The following is a 15647-nucleotide window of genomic DNA, read 5'->3' as shown; positions in this document are numbered from 1 at the left end:
ATCTAGAATATTGTTGCCTTCTAATAAACACAAATCGGCAAATGATGCACACCCTCCACGTCATTTCTAGACACTTGGATCAAGGATATAACATAATTTTAATTGTGAACTTTTATAGTAAATATTTGTAGCATAGATCGGCACTGGCATGCTCCCCTGGTCCAAATTATAGCAATAAGTGTTTTACTCAACTCCAGAAGGATTCTGCAGTAACTCGGGAATGAAGAAAATTAAATAGAAGAGTTATAAGGATTTTGTTCCATTCAGTGGAACATAAGAAAAAACTGAGGCCATCTGAAATATCAGCTTAATGGTCAATAACTTTTCCTGTACGTAATAGAATGTAGGCATCATTCATATTTTCTCTCTCTTATTAATAGCATTTTGATAGTTCAGTTGCAACGCTTGTCCTTGATGTTCCTTGAAATATCATAGCCAGCTCACTTATTACAGAATGTTACTTTAATTTCCAAGGTGAAATGTTCCCATAGCAGGTATATTGGGAAAAATATGGTCCAAACAATTATACTTACATTTACTTTTTAAATGCCTCATAGAAAAGATGGTTACACTTTTTGCTGATGCTTGGATTGACCTAGACTCCGAGACAGTAAATGATACACAACCTTAAAATACCTGAGGTAGCCTTGCTTTAGAAATTTTAGTAGAGTATTATTAAATGTCACAGTAAATTACGCAGCCATAGTCCAGTTTATGTTTTTGCATTATCTTTCTCTGCGTCTCCTGGTAATTCAAGTACTCTTGAAGCAATATCATCTTCCAACTTCTACATTTATAAGTTATTCTTGAGTTGCTTTGAACATGTTGAAATTGGATGGTGCTTTGACTTTCAGCCAATTAAATGATGATCATATACCATTCAAGTCAGTGGCAGGGATGCATGAGCTGAAATAGCTCAGACGGTAGAGTATGAGACTCTTAATCTCAGGGTTGTGGGTTTGGGCTCCATGTTGGGTCAAAGTTTCCTGCATTGTAGATGACCCTTGTCGTCTTTTCCACTCTACAATTCTGTTTTATGAGCGACCAATTAGCTGCCAGGAACAAGGCTTTTTGCTTTGATGCACATCATTTTACATCAACCTAAAAATGCGAAAAGCTCTGGTTGGCATAGCTGTCAACCGTCCCTTATTTGGCGGGAAACTCCCTTATCCCAGCGCCATTTCCCGCTGCTGTCCCGGACTGATGATACCCTGTAAATTTCCTGGGTTTCAAAGGAAGCAGCTCCTCCCCCTCCCTCCCTGCCGGCCAAGGAGGAGGGAAGCTCCAACTGTGTTGCTTGGCTGCGTTGCTCACCTAATAAGGAGTCTAAGAACAACTGGGGGGGTGGAGCTTGCATGCTTTGTGCCGATCAAATCGACCGCGTTGCCTGGGGACTCACCTTTGCTCAGTGCTTCCCAGCGGAGAGGTGATGGTGGTTTTCCTTGCTGCATCCCTTTTGCCGGGTTGCTGCACTGTGGGAGCCACTGCTTGAGGCTTCGTTTGGCTACTGGTTGACTAAAATCCCTTATTTTGGCTGCTGATCCCTTATTTTCGAGGCTGCTGGTCCCTTATTTTCAAATCTGTAAGTTGACAGCTATGCTGGTTGGCCAAACCAAAGACCGTCTAGTCCAAAAACCTGTTTTCCACACTGGTCAACCAGGTGCGTTCGGAAAGCCTGCAAGCATAACATGAGGACAAACACTTGTTCCTACTGTTGTTCTCCATATGTTCCTGGAAGTTGCATATAGCTAACACGACTAGTAATCGCTGATAGCCTTATCCCAGGCAAACTCCAGCCCTCCAGATGTTTGGGACTACAGTTCCCACCATCTCTGACCATTGGTCCTGTTTGCTAGGGATGATGGGAATTGTAGTCCCAAACATCTGGAGGGCCGGAATTTGCCTACGCCTGCCTTATCCAGTGGGTTGGCATATTTTGAACAAGTTAAAATGTTTGACAGGAGATGATGGCACATAGACAGGTGCTTTGTCTTTTTCTATGAGACTTTGTTGGGGTGGTTTTTCCATAAAGATTTCTCCATTTGTCCTGTGTCTTTTAGGAAATGGTTTGTCAAGGAAACCTCAAAAATGTGTGTTTGTCTAATAGTATTGTGACATGTTTGTAGTTTTATTTAAAAGGTATTTCTGTGGTCAGTGTTAGTCAATGAGATATTATCAAGGAGTTCCTGGCTTTATTGTTGCTAGTTTATTAACATGGCTTCGGCCCTGTAAACCTGAAGGAGCGTCTCCACCCCCACCATTCAGCCCAGACACTGAGGTCCAGCTCCAAAGGCCTCCTGGTAGTTCCCTCACTGCAAGAAGTACAGCTAAAGGGAACTTAGCAAAGGGCCTTCTCGGTAGTGGCACCCACCATGTAGAACGCCCTCCCATCAGATGTCAAGGTGATAAAGAATTATATAACCTAGGCATAGGAAAACTCAGCCCTCCAGATGTTTCAGGACTACCACTCCCATCATCCCTGACCACTGGTCCTGTTAGCTAGGAATGATGGGAGTGGTAGTCCCAAACATCTGGAGGGTCGAGTTGGCCTATGCCTGCCTCATCCAGTGGGTTGTTTTTTGTTTGTTTTTTAGGGGAAAAGGTGCCAGAAGTCACCATGAAGTTGTTACAGTGACTTCATGTGCCATACATTTAACATCGGGGGGGGGGGGTGGAGGTACCAGTACCCCCAGAAAAAGTACCCCCAGAAAAAAAAGCACTGGTCCTTATCTATCCATAAATTGCCACCACTTGTAGTAGGAAATTCTACAGTTCAACTATGTGCTGTACTTCCTTTTCTCTGTCCCGATTCTTTCGCCATTCAACTTCACTGGGTGACCCGAGATCCATTTCAGTTTCTCGCAGTTGCTTTCAAGACTTCAGTGCAGTTTCTTACATTTCCACATCAGATTGTGATATACCGTATTTTTCGCCCTATAGGACACACTTTTCCCCCTCCCAAAATGAAGGGGAAATCTGGGTGCGTCCTATGGGGCGAATGCAGGCTTTCGCTGAAGCTTGGAGAGCGAGAGGGGTCGGGTTTTTTCTTTCCTTCCCCCCCCCTTTATCCCCCCCCAAAAAAACTAGGTGCGTCCTATGGGACAGAGCGTCCTATGGGACGAAAAATACGGTGTGTGTGTGTGTGTGTGTGTGTGTGTGTGTGTGTATATATATATATGCAGGTTTTGGTGTCTTCGGGTGTCTTCCCGTGTAAGAGTTGGGGTGTCTAGGCGACGTTTCGACGAGGTCTCACTCGTCATCTTCAGGCTGGTGCTTTCGGCTTCTTGTTACTGGAACAGAGCAGGATCTCAGTGTTTGAGTTCCTATAAATACTGTTGAGGGGGTGTGGTGTATAGCCTCCGACGTTCTGGGCAGAGAGGAAGTTCCCAGGTTAGTGTGACTTTTCTTCTTTTGTTCCTTAATTACTTGAGGGATATCTTGAGTGATTTCTTGAGTGATATTCTGAGTACCACTTAGGAGGGTCATTAAGTGTGGATTAGTTGCTAAAGCTTTCGTGTCTTGACCTCTTGAGCTTGTGAAGAGTTTTTCTGAGAAGATGGCTGTACTGCACTTAGTTGTGCTCTGGCTTGGCTTCGTGTATAGGGGCGAGCTGTGGTTTTGTGCCCTGTGCCAGCCAGATCTGTGTAGGGATTGCAGGGGGGTGCAGCATCCGGAGGTGCCACTATGGTTTGGCTACTGGATGGTGTCTGTAATTTATCTGTGGAGAGGGTCTGGGTTTGGGTCTGGTGTGGTTGATTGGTGATGGCGTTCTGTGTGCCTCTGGTTCTGGTGTCGGTTTTTGTGGGGAGGGCTAATTTCCAGATGTCTGGCAGGCGGGACATGTCGTCACGCTTGTTCATGTTGTGAGGGTGTTTCTCTATCTCGATGGCTTCCATGATTATTCTCTTGTGGTGATGTTCCATGTTAAAGAGCAATTTGGAATCTGCAAAATTAATTTCGTGTCCTGTTTCTTTCATGTGTTGGAAAAGAGAGGAAGTTTTTTCTTCTTTTTTGACGGCATTCTTGTGTTCTGCGATACGTGCATTTATTCGTCTGTTTGTTTGTCCAATGTACGTGGCTGGGCAGACTTTGCAGGGTATTTCATAGACCCCTTGGTTTTCCAACTGGATTTTATCTTTGGGGTTTCTGAGGATATTGGCTATTTTTTGGTTGGTGCAAAAGGCTGTTTTGATATTGTGTTTATGGAGGATTTTGCTAATTTTATCTGTAGTGCCCTTGATATAAGGAAGGAGGGCCATGCCATTGTTTTCTTCTGTGTCTTGGTTTTTGGGGGGTGTTTCTTTTTGGATTAGCTTCGTAACCCTGTTTTGCTGGTATCCATTGGCGATTAACACATTTGAGAGATTCTGTAACTCAGTTGTCAAGTGGTCTTTGTCAGCCAGGCGTTTGGTTCTGGAGATGAGAGTCTTGGCTACAGAGTTTATTTGTGCAGGGTGGTGGTGTGATTGTGCATGTAAGTAGCGGTTGGTGTGTGTTTTTTTCCGGTAGATAGTGTGTCCTAGGGAGCCATCAGGTTTTTTGTAGATTAGGACGTCAAGGAAGGGAAGTTGGTTGTTGGCTTCTATTTCCATAGTGAATTGTATTTTGGGGTGTAGGCTGTTGAGATGTGTGAGGAAGCTATCTAGTTTTTCTTTCCCGTGTGGCCAAATTACAAAGGTGTCGTCAACATATCTGAGCCAAAGTTTGGGTTTGTGTTCTGACTTGTCTAAAGCATTGGTTTCAAAGTGTTCCATGTACAAATTTGCGATGACCGGTGAGAGGGTTTCAAAGTGTTTCAAAGTGTTCCATGTACAAATTGGTTTCAAAGTGTTCCATGTACAAATTTGCGATGACCGGTAACAAGAAGCCGAAAGCACCAGCCTGAAGATGACGAGTGAGACCTCGTCGAAACGTCGCCTAGACACCCCAACTCTTACACGGGAAGACACCCGAAGACACCAAAACCTGCATTCCTGTACCCGTGAAAATCTACGAAAGCAAATATCTCACCTCTACGGGGAGGAAACCTTCCAGCTGACAAGAACCTACGAGAAACTAGAAATCCGAAGAGCCACCATCTTATGTGATCTCTTGTTCCTACGCAACTGCCGAGACAACAACTTAATTCCCACATGCTTCCAACTTAAATTCCACTCTAAAACCCCAGCTACCGAAAGGATCCTGAAACGAACTGAACTATCCCTAATCAGAAACGAAATACATAAGAAAAGATACCTACTAAACCAAACCAACAAAGATCTGCTCACTCTTCACCTCAAACTCTGTAACAAAATCCACCCTGCACTCTGGGACAAATGCAAACAACTAGCCGTCTGGAGAGCTGAAACTGAGACCTCACATAAGACAGACAGACACACCAACAAACTCCACAAACTAGAGAAACGCCAGAAGCCCAGCCACCCTCCACAACAACCCATGAAACAAACAGTACATAACATATCAGACAGGATCCTCACCTCAACTGAAACCAAAGTACTCTCCAAAGGTTTCAACTTTGCAGTCGCCCCGAGACGCATCCCCACGGAAAACATCATATGCGGAGTCGAAGCTAGCCTAACCAAAATCAACCCAGATGAAGCCAATAAAATCAGACTTGAAGTCACCAACATCCTCTGCTCCAGCAAACCACCCAGAAGCAATTTACACAAAGAAGAACAGAAAGCACTCACCAACCTGAGGAAAGACAACAACATAATCATTCTCCCAGCAGACAAAGGTAATGCCACTGTTGTGATGAACACATCGGACTACCAAGCAAAATTATCAAATCTACTCCAAGACCCTACCTACCAACCTATAAAAACAGATCCCACCACCTATCTGGAAAAAACCACCAAATCCAAAATAAAAGCCTCTCCTATCAGTGAAGAAATCCAGCTAAGAATCATCCCCAGAGAAAAATCATCCAGATGCCCCAAACTCTACGGTCTCCCCAAGATACACAAAGAAGGAACACCACTCAGACCAATAGTCAGCTCCATAGGCTCACCTCTACAAAATCTCGCTAAATTTCTCGCTAAGCAACTTCAGCCCTATGCAGAATCCATCGCTTCACACGTTACTAACTCCTTCCAGTTCATAGAAACAATAAAGAAGCAAAACCTACATCCCGATGACCTACTTGTGAGCTTCGATGTTGTATCTCTCTTCACACAAGTGCCCATTAATGAAGCCTTGACAGCCATTCAAAACAAATACAATCCCCCCGAATACATCCTGGACCTGACCAACCACTGCCTAACCAACACGTACTTCATCCACAATGGACAAAGATACAAACAGATAGAAGGAGCACCTATGGGATCACCCCTCTCACCGGTCATCGCAAATTTGTACATGGAACACTTTGAAACCAATGCTTTAGACAAGTCAGAACACAAACCCAAACTTTGGCTCAGATATGTTGACGACACCTTTGTAATTTGGCCACACGGGAAAGAAAAACTAGATAGCTTCCTCACACATCTCAACAGCCTACACCCCAAAATACAATTCACTATGGAAATAGAAGCCAACAACCAACTTCCCTTCCTTGACGTCCTAATCTACAAAAAACCTGATGGCTCCCTAGGACACACTATCTACCAAAAAAAAAACACACACCAACCGCTACTTACATGCACAATCACACCACCACCCTGCACAAATAAACTCTGTAGCCAAGACTCTCATCTCCAGAACCAAACGCCTGGCTGACAAAGACCACTTGACAACTGAGTTACAGAATCTCTCAAATGTGTTAATCGCCAATGGATACCAGCAAAACAGGGTTACGAAGCTAATCCAAAAAGAAACACCCCCCAAAAACCAAGACACAGAAGAAAACAATGGCATGGCCCTCCTTCCTTATATCAAGGGCACTACAGATAAAATTAGCAAAATCCTCCATAAACACAATATCAAAACAGCCTTTTGCACCAACCAAAAAATAGCCAATATCCTCAGAAACCCCAAAGATAAAATCCAGTTGGAAAACCAAGGGGTCTATGAAATACCCTGCAAAGTCTGCCCAGCCACGTACATTGGACAAACAAACAGACGAATAAATGCACGTATCGCAGAACACAAGAATGCCGTCAAAAAAGAAGAAAAAACTTCCTCTCTTTTCCAACACATGAAAGAAACAGGACACGAAATTAATTTTGCAGATTCCAAATTGCTCTTTAACATGGAACATCACCACAAGAGAATAATCATGGAAGCCATCGAGATAGAGAAACACCCTCACAACATGAACAAGCGTGACGACACGTCCCGCCTGCCAGACATCTGGAAATTAGCCCTCCCCACAAAAACCGACACCAGAACCAGAGGCACACAGAACGCCATCACCAATCAACCACACCAGACCCAAACCCAGACCCTCTCCACAGATAAATTACAGACACCATCCAGTAGCCAAACCATAGTGGCACCTCCGGATGCTGCACCCCCCTGCAATCCCTACACAGATCTGGCTGGCACAGGGCACAAAACCACAGCTCGCCCCTATACACGAAGCCAAGCCAGAGCACAACTAAGTGCAGTACAGCCATCTTCTCAGAAAAACTCTTCACAAGCTCAAGAGGTCAAGACACGAAAGCTTTAGCAACTAATCCACACTTAATGACCCTCCTAAGTGGTACTCAGAATATCACTCAAGAAATCACTCAAGATATCCCTCAAGTAATTAAGGAACAAAAGAAGAAAAGTCACACTAACCTGGGAACTTCCTCTCTGCCCAGAACGTCGGAGGCTATACACCACACCCCCTCAACAGTATTTATAGGAACTCAAACACTGAGATCCTGCTCTGTTCCAGTAACAAGAAGCCGAAAGCACCAGCCTGAAGATGACGAGTGAGACCTCGTCGAAACGTCGCCTAGACACCCCAACTCTTACACGGGAAGACACCCGAAGACACCAAAACCTGCATTCCTGTACCCGTGAAAATCTACGAAAGCAAATATATATATATATATATATATATATATATATATATATATATATATATAGGCTGCCTGAAAAATAAATTAAGTGCACATTCCTGCTGTTACATTTTGCAAGCCATTTCCCCCTAGAATGATGCACTTTATATGCTGTTTTCTATAATAATATATGCAATTTTTCCACCATTTCCCCTAATATTTGTGTACATTATTTTGTTGGAGAAATGCTTCATGGGCTGGTGGGAGGCAGAGGTCAGAGGGCGAGAGGTTGCGTATCCCTGTCATGGAGGGTGCAAACTCAGTGTGTATGTTTTTATTATTGAAAAATTAATGCAAACAAGGAAGCTGGTTACTTGGACCCTAGCGCCTTCATATTTTGACTGGAACTGGGTTGTGCAGATAGACTTAGGTATTACTTCAGAGGAGCTCTTCCTTCAGGAAATCCTCATGCTGGTGCTCTGTGGATTATCTTGCAGTGAGCTAACCTCCTGTGTTGCATGTTAAAGATAAGAATGGAGAACCTCATGTGCTTTGCTTGACTTATGACAACCTCTTCAAATTTGCACTCCATGCACTCCCAAGTCCTATCTTTAATCAGTGCTATCTCACAATGTAAAATAATTGGACAGAAATAATGTGTTGCATAGAGGTCACCAAGTCAATCCAGAGAAACCTGTTAACCTTTGAAATATGGAGGTCAGATCTTGGGTTCTGAACGAGTATTGGGCATTGTGGATAAGGAGTGTGAAGTAAAGAATTCTCCCCGTCCTTGGAGTTTCTCCTTCTGGCCAATTTCCAGGTGTGAATGAGAAGTGTCAGAAGGCTTGTTCAAACTTAACAACCATCCTCAATTGACTTAAGAGGCCAAATTTTACAGGTAGACACTAGAGCACTGTAGGATTTTCTTGCTGCTTTGAACATTCTGCAATAGACAAATCTGTAATACTGCAATAGTATTCTTTATCTTGACCCAAACAATGTGCTCTTTTTGGAATCTGATCTTTTTAAATTTTAAATATTTTAAAAATGGAAAACTACTTCTGCAGATATATAGCTAGCTATATATGTATATACATATAGAAAAAACCAATATGACTTACTTCCGGTTAGAAGTTCATGACTGAAGCAAAAGAAAACACTTGATCCTTTCTGTTGCTACGAATAACACCAGCTCCAAGTCAGTTTCATCTATTGCAGTACATCAAATGGGTGCAGACAGCAAGCTGACTGTTTCATGTCTCTTTGGTTTATTTCTGTCACATAAAATATTTGCTTATTTTGAATTAAGCATTTTTTTTACAGATGGAAATAGGGTAAGACTCAAAAGAGAGCACTGACTAGCCCATAACACCTTTCCATCTCGCCTTTCAAATCTGTCTTCAAAACTACCTTTTCTGTGTGGCCTTTGACTTATCCCCATAATTACTAGCAGAAAAATATAAATAATCCCATACCATCTATTTTTTTAAAGAAGAAAAACCCAAATAAATGGAAAAGGCAGGGCCTGTGTGCTACAAATATGCTGGAAATTATTTAATTAATCCTAATCTTTTGTTTAATTCATCCTAAACTTTTCTTTGCCAAAGTTGTTGGCATAGACCAGGGACAGAGAACCTGTGACTCCCCCAAATGATGTTCGACTGCATATCAGGATGAATTATTTTGAAAAAAAAAATGTACTTTGGTCAAAACTGCATACGAAAGATTATACTATTAGGAGAAATTCACACTAAAATGCTGATGAATTTTCATGATGGTTTTAAAAAAAACCAGCAATTTGCTGCAGCAATGTGGAGAACTGACTGGAAAAATGAGAAATGGGGAGAATTGGAAGTGAGCATGTTCTTATCCACCTCTGTAATGCGCCATGCATCAATTAATACCAAGAGCCTCTATTCCATCCAGCTACTAATGAAAGTAGTGTATCGCTTATGGGGGTACTTGCCTGCCTATTGCAAATAAACTGAGCAACTACTTGTCCCAAACATTCTAATTTGATGTCTGCCCTTAATTTGTCATTTGAAGTTTGTGGTGGAAGTGTGTTTAATTTACTGTTCGTGTAGCAGAAGGTTTCGATTTGCAATACAAGTAAGCGTAGCAATTCTGTTGCGTCTTAGATGGGCACGTTTAGATTTTGCTGGGCTTGGACTGCTTGGAAAGTTGGGAAATCCTCATTCTTTGTGTTTGTTTGTTTGTTTGTTTATTAAATCATATATACCGCCCTTTATGCAAAGATCACAGGGCGGTTTTATAGCATCGAGTTTGCAATGCTTGTTGTATTTGGCAATTGCTAGATAGAATGGTACTCACAAGCATGGAATGGAAGAAGCAGACAGGTAGTGGCTGGCTGGCTGCACAGTTGAAACGGCAAAAACGGTTAATCATACTGCTCCTTCAGGTAATTGCTACTTCCTAAAACAAAGCTGTACATGCACAGTATATTTTCTTTTTCTTTCATTTTGTGTCCCCCCCCCCCCCATTCTGCACAAACAGCTCACTTTGAGGAAATGGAAGCTGGGCTGAGCTGTTTCCTTCCTAGCAATTCTTCAGGCTATCAAGATACGTGCCTGATTTTTTTTTGTTTAATGTTCTAACATTACATCTTAAAAAACACACAAAAAAACTCACATGGAACTGGATCACATTTGCCAGTATATTTTGTATTATCTGCAACCCGAGCTGATTAAACAAATTTGTAATTATTTAAGGGTGCAGTCCTACACACATATATTGAACTAATTCCCATGGAATTCTGTGAGGGCTTACTTCTTAATAGAAATGTATAGGATTGCACTGTTAAGTTTATTTGTTTATTTAAAAAAAATCATGCTTTTATTATTAATATAACATTGTCTTTTTTAGTTTTTATTTCATTTTTTCTTATCCATATTATTATTTGCTGGAATTTTATTAAATGGAGTATGCTGATTTTTAACCAATATATAATAGGGATTTTTTAATTAATATAACATCATTTATTTAATCTTTAGTTTTAGGTCATCCATCAGTGATGTTTAGATAGATTCAACCATCTATTGCACACAATGTATAGATTCATTCAGTGTTATAAGTTTTTGTCACCTGTTGTGCTTTTTTTCAATCAATGCATCATTAAGCATTATGCACATTAGTCTCTCAGCTCCATCAACTCTCAACCATTATTTCCAAGCAACCATGCATAGATTTGGCTGTTTGTCACAACTCACTTTTGCTAGGATACTGACAACCACCATTAGGAGGACCACTGTTGGTAGCTTAAGGCCTCTTTAGGCAGAGCTGGTCCTCCGTCACCGTGGAGTGCCTCCCCCTAGCAGTGCTCCTCTGTTAACAGAAGCTGGCAAAAAATGCAGCTCATGGCATCCTAACTTCCCCCAGGCATTCACAGCAGAAGGTTACTAAAATGCAACAGACAATAGGTGGTATTAAACAGCTCTAACAGCAGTAAAGCAACATGAAGACACATTCATTGCCAACAGCCAACAGCAGCTCCAGATAATAAAACAGTCTTGACCTGTCAACCAATAACAATTGGTACACTGCCGTGGCAAAGAGTAATAGCTGTAATCCAGATTCAAGATGCTCCATGCCAAAATTTTATACACAACACAGACAACGATGTTAGCTGGACATCATTGTGATGCACTGGTGGGAAAGCTGCAATGGAGACTAGTGGTGTAGCATGGGTTGCCAGTGTCCAGGACAAGGCAAGTATTGCACCCCCTAACTGGTGCCTCCATGTGGCGCTGCTGCTAGACGGAGTTGCAGAGCAGCAGTGGGACATGTGTGTGTGTCTCCTTGGGCTGGGGTGCCACCACCACCACAGCTGTGAGCATCACCATCCATCCAGCTCCCCCACCATCAAGGGACGATGCACGGCTGAGGCATCCTGCTCAGACATTGTGGCGGGTAGGATGGAAAGCACCTCCAGTCTGGGTGGCAGCTGCAGAGATGCGCTCCTAAAAACCTTTGTGCCTACCACCTTCCTGTGTGTGTAATCCTTGGAGTAGAGGAGACCAAAGGAAAACAGAGGAGGAAAAAGAAGGGGAAGGAGAAGAGGAGCATACTTTGGAAGAAATCGCAGGTGTCAATGAAACTATGATCAGAAATATGCACCAAAGAGATCCCTGTTTTGCAAATATTTTTTATTACATTTTCTATAAAAACTTCCATCTTTCCATTTTCCACATCACGTATTTTAGTTTGTTGAACCTCCCTCCACTCCTCTGACAGTCATCCATAATAATTCTCCTATTTACACATTTCTTAATATATAGTATCACCTTTAAGTAATTTCTTTATATCCTTATTTACATTTTTGCGATATTCCTCACTTTTCACAAAGCCTCTTTAAAACACACTAGCGTTGTATTCTCCTCACATATAGTTTTCAAATACTCTCTAAATTTTCCCCAATCCTCCAAAAACTTATGGTCTCTTTGAAGTCTAATTTTCCCCGTTGGTTTGTCTAATTCCGCATAATCAATTAGTTTATTTCTCCATTCGTCCAGAGTCGGTACTTGTTCTTGTTTCCACCTTTGAGCTATCAGCGTCCTCGCGGCAGTTATTGCATATTGGAAAAGTTTGAAATCCTTCCTTTTAATTTCCCTTCTGGTTATCCCTAGTAGAAAGGTCTCTGGTTTCTTAACAAAGCTATATTGTAGCATTTTCCTTACTTCATCATATATTTTTCCCCAGAAGCCCTTCACTTTCTCGCATTCCCACCACATATGCATAAACGTGCCCTCTTTCTCTCTACACCTCCAGCATTTATTACAGATCTTATACATTTTGGCCAATTTAACCCGTGTTAAGTACCATCTATATACCATCTTCATGGCATTTTCTTTTAGTGTTATGCATGCTGTGAATTTCAGATTTTGATTCCATATCTTTTGCCACTCTTCCAGCTCTATACTGTACCCTAGATCTCTGGCCCAGTGGATCATTACCTCTTTCACTTCCTCATCCATCGTATGCCATTCTAGTAGGATTTTATACATTTTTGATATGATTTTACGATCATTATTAACAATTTCTGTTTGGAACTTCGAATCCTTTTCCTCATACCCTTTTTCTTTCACCTCCTTTTTAAACATATTACTTATCTGCCAATAGTGCAACCAGTCCCGTACATGTTCTTTCACTTGTTCATATGGTTTAACTGTCCATTTGTCCCCTTCTTTGAATACCAGGTCTCCATATGTGACCCAGTTACTTCTCATATTGAGTTGCTTAATTCCCATCATCTCTAAAGGGGATAGCCAATGTTTCCGGAATATATGATTTCCAAAAGATTGATGACCTTTTTTACCCTCCTTCCATAAATAAGCGTGCCACCCGAACCTATTGTCGAATCCCTCTAAGTCCAATAATAATTTCGTGTTTTTGAGCTTTATCCAATCTCTTACCCAGCAAAGACATGATGCCTTATAATACAACTTCAAGTCTGCCTGCAAGAGATCCCTGTTTTGAAATATATGGAACCTATTCAAACTGAGAAGGTTTAAATGGTCTGAGCAAACAATGTTAAGAGCAATCTCTTCTAAGATGGAGTCAGTTGCCCCGAACAAGCTTGACAGAGTTGTCAAGCGTGGTTTCAGCAACCGGAATGCTGACTTCTTGCAAGATTATTCGAGTGTAATACAAATTACTCAACAACTTGAATTGATAAGCACTCTGAAAATGCCTTGCCCCACAGTTCAAATGAAAACTGTGAAGCAAGACAAAGAAGCTTCAACGCCAACAAACCTAACAGCAGCTCATGCACATTTCTGAAATCGTTCTATATTGCTCCAGCACTTCATGCTTTATAAAGCAACAATAACAAAGCAATAGGGCAGAAAAGACAAAGGTTTTTCTTCCGGACAGTGACAGCTATTCATAAACCAGGATGACAAATTCTGTTATGAAAAAGTAGTCAGAAAAGAATTTCTGGCTCTAATCAAGTTTCAATGAAACCTGAAAATATAGAGTGTACAGGAAGGCTTTACTCAGCTTTAATATGTCACCAGTATGGGTTTTCCTGGGGAAAAGCAACTTCTAATTCAGGGCATTCTAATCTCACTAAACCACAGACTGGAAAATACAGAACTAACGTGCACAGTATTTACCATCAATCATCTTCCATTTCTGCTGATACAAAGCCTAATGACCTAAAGAAAGTAACTAGCTAAGCTAGCACAGGTCACCTAAAGCAGGCGGAAATGCCAAAGAAATGTGTTTCATCATTTGATGACTCGAATGAGCCGAGGTCCTTGGATGAAGTTTTAGACGTTTTTGGCAAATCTGAGAGTCTTTGGGGCATACACTGAGATAATGATAACTTGCTGTATCAAGTGTGTATGATGAAGTTGGTGGGGTGTTGCGGGGGAATACTTTGGACCAAGACATGATGAAAAAGATTTTTTTTAAAGGCTCAATCAGTAGAAGGAAATGTTTTCAATTCTACTAGCTCCATCTTGTATGCAGGCTGAGACCCTACCTGCCTGTGTCCTGTCTCATCAGAGATAATAATAATAATAATTTATTATTTATATCCTGCCCATCTGGCTGGGTTTCCCCAGCCACTCTGAGCAGCTTCCAACAAAACACTAAAATACAATAATCTATTAAACATTAAAAGCTTCCCAAAACAGGGCTGCCTTTAGATGTATTCTAAAAGTTTGGTAGTTATTTTTCTCTTTGACATCTGGTGGGAGGGCGTTCCACAGGGCGGGTGCCACTACCAAGAAGGCCCTCTGCCTGGTTCCCTGTAACTTGGCTTCTCGCAGCGAAGGCCCGCTGGACCTCGGCACTGCTTATCTGCCCCTTGGACTACTAGAATGTACTCTATTTGGGGCTACCATTGAAGGTGACTTGGAAACTACAACTAATCCAGAATGCGGCAGCTAAACTGGTGACTGGGAGCAGCCGCCAGGACCTAAAGGATCTTCACTAACTCTCAGTATGTTTCCAAGCTCAACTCAAAGTGTTGGTGTTGACCTTTAAAGCCCTAAATGGCCTTGGTGCTCTAAACCTGAAGGAGCGTCTTCACCTCCATCGTCCAGCCCAGACACTGTGGTCCAGCTCCAAGGGCCTTCTGGCTGTTCCCTCACTGTGAAACTTGAAGCTACAGGGAACCAGCGCAGAGGGCCTTCTCAGTAGTGGCACCCACCATGTGGAACACCCTCCTATCGGTTGCCAAACAGATAAACAACCATTTGACTTTCTGAAGACATCTGAAGGCAGCCATGTATAGCAACATTTTAAATGTCTGATGCTTTATTATGTTTTTGTACTTGTTGGAAGCCCACCCAGAGTGGCTGGGGCAACCCAGCCAGATAGGTGGGGTATAAATAAATTATTATTACAGAAGGTATGCAGGTCAGTCTCTGGCATGTCCAGGTAGGACTGGAACCAGCTTCTCTTTGGGACCTTAGGGAACTGCTGCACATTTTCCAGAGACACAGCCTGCAGTTGTTTTAAAAATGAGGGGGATTGTGATGAGAGGAAGTGGGGCACCTACAGTTGTGTGCAGGGGGGGGCACTAGGGGCGCCTTGGAAGATGGTGGATAATAACATCTATCCAGCTCGCCGAGGTAATTAGAGATTGATTATGGGGAATATATCAGTCTCCCTCATCTCTTCAGGGAAGGAAGAGATGCAGTTTTCACCCGCGGTTGCCATAAATCACCCCCGAGTTTGGAAGAAGGAGGGGGT

Source organism: Podarcis liolepis (genome assembly GCF_965112155.1).
Source record: "Podarcis liolepis genome assembly, chromosome: 3".
Classification (NCBI taxonomy): domain Eukaryota; kingdom Metazoa; phylum Chordata; class Lepidosauria; order Squamata; family Lacertidae; genus Podarcis; species Podarcis liolepis.
Note: the sequence above shows the minus strand (reverse complement) of the source record.